Consider the following 2,284-nt stretch of genomic DNA (forward strand, 5'->3'; position numbering starts at 1 on the left):
CAGTGTGCCTCTGCTGCCTGGAGTCCTCCCTGCCTATATCCCTGTGCCTGGCACTGCCCAGACACTCAGCAGATGCCAGGTGCTTGCCAGAGAGCTAGGGAAGCCCTTGATTTACACCCTCTTCCTGCTGGGGGTCATCACAGCAGGTGGGCTTGCTTTCCTCGGGTGCAGGTGTCACAGATGAGAGTGCTGCTGGGGCTCTGTGGGAGCTGGGTCTTCTGCCACCTTTCCTGTGCCCTGGGGCTCTCTAGTGGAAGAGCAGGTCACAGCACTGTCCTGGCTCTGGCAGGAAGCAAACCTGAGTTCAGTTATTCTGTATTCAGCAATGTTTTTTAAACGAAACTTTGGCGTATGTTCCATTTATAGAAAGTGATACTTAGTTGTGGAGTCAGAGAGACAATGAAGCTTGTTCCAGAGCTCTGTGGTTTTTCCCAGCAAACCAGCCACTTCTGCTGCCTGTGGTGCTAACCTGTGAATTCACAGGCTCCCAAGGTCCAGGTGGTCCACAGCTCTAGGCCAGTTGGATGACCCTTTGTCCTTGAGAAGCTGTAGGACCTCCAGGGAGAAGAGGGGTGTGCCTCAGCCACGTGAGAACAGGCTTCCTCAGGTCATATCCAGGCAGAACGTGCTGGCCCGCACTGCCCCTGTGCTAATGGATTTGGGTCCTGGTGTTGGCGAGGAGACCTTCTTTCCTAGAACTGAAAATCAAGCTCTTCTCTGGGCCAGCTGGAGGTTCAGGCTGGACCTGTCATGGCAACCCCCCTGATCCATACATCGCCTGGCTCAGTGGCAGGCCTTGGGCTTCCAGGACTCCCCCTGCTGGGGTCCTGGGACAAAGTAGAAAGGTCAGGACCCCCGCTGGACCATCCGCAGGGCAAGTGGAGTCATTGGTGGCGCTGTAGTGTCGAGGTTAGACACACTTTAAAGGTGCATGGTCATGAGGGAAGGCAGGCAGTGAGGTGGGCGCTCCAGAAGACAAACTTCAGACGAGTCACTGAAGGTGATCTGTGGTTCTGGGGCCAACAGGGAAAAGCTGAGCGTGAACTGTGAGTGAATGGGGATCGACCTCCTCTGGCTGTGGGGAGGAGGCCACTCTGGTGCCTGCAGTTTCGTCAACAATTGACTCTGAGCTCAGTCTAAAGGAATGAATAGCCAGGTGCAGTGGCCACACCTGTGATCCCAGAGACTTGGGAGGCTGAGGCAGGAGAATCACTCATTTGAATCCAGCCTCCACAACTTAGTGAGATCCTGTCTCAAAATAAAAAAATAAAAAGTGTGGGAGACCAACATTACACATGACTGAGTCACACTCCCTGGCTGGGTGCTGAGGTGTTCAGTCACAGAAATGTGACAGAGCTTTCCCCACCCTTCTTGGGTCCGAGGGTCCGTGTCTCGTGCATGGGTGTGTCTTGCTACAGCCCCATGAGTGAAGCTATGCTCACCTGTTCCTTTGTAATATAACCCCTTGCCCTGTTTAGGATAGAATCTTCCATGGAAGTGCCTTGTGTGTGTCCCCTTCTCTTACTGTGCCTTTGGGTGTGGCCTACCTAGGTGTCAGTCAACCTGCTGACAGTGGACATCAAGATAGACTCAGCCCCCTGAACCCTGACCCCTTGCCTCATTTGAATAGCTTCTCCTCAATAAAAGGGGTCAGCAGGGTCAGCATGTGCTCTAGCTCTCTATTCCTGCCGACCCTTAAGGTCAGAGGAGCTGTCACAGCGACCCAAAGAAAAAGGTATCTGTGTCTCGTGTGGTTATTTTGCGCAGCCCAGTCAGCCCAGTTCAACTGGCTCAGTAAACCCTGAGCCTTTTAGTCATGAGCCAGAACAGAAACCCGGCAAAAAAGAACTGGGGATGTGGCTTGGGTAAAGTGCCCTGGGTTCACTCCCCAGTACCACAAAACAAAACAGGATAAGCAGAAGGCAAGGTGTGGGAATTGGCTCTTGACAGAAGGGGGTTCTGCAGGTGCCCAGGAGGTGAGGCTCCAAGGAGGAGTCTCTTCAGCTTGGACCTCATGGGCACACAGCCAAAGAAACCCCTTTGGACGTGCGTGTGTTCTGTGTGCGCAGTGCTGGGGATGGAACTCAGGGCGAGCATGCTGGCCAACTGCTCTGCCACTGAGCTGCATTCAGTGTGACTCAGCGCAGGCTTGTGGAGGCCTCCTGTGCTGAGGCTCGGTGCTGAGCTGCAGCCTCTGGACCAGCCTCCCCCAGTGCTGCCAGCCCTGGGGACGCTGGGTGATGAGGTGGGCCTGGTGGCCACAGTCAAAAACCAAATACGAATC

Source organism: Marmota flaviventris, chromosome 8 (assembly GCF_047511675.1).
Source record: "Marmota flaviventris isolate mMarFla1 chromosome 8, mMarFla1.hap1, whole genome shotgun sequence".
In the NCBI taxonomy this organism is placed as follows: domain Eukaryota; kingdom Metazoa; phylum Chordata; class Mammalia; order Rodentia; family Sciuridae; genus Marmota; species Marmota flaviventris.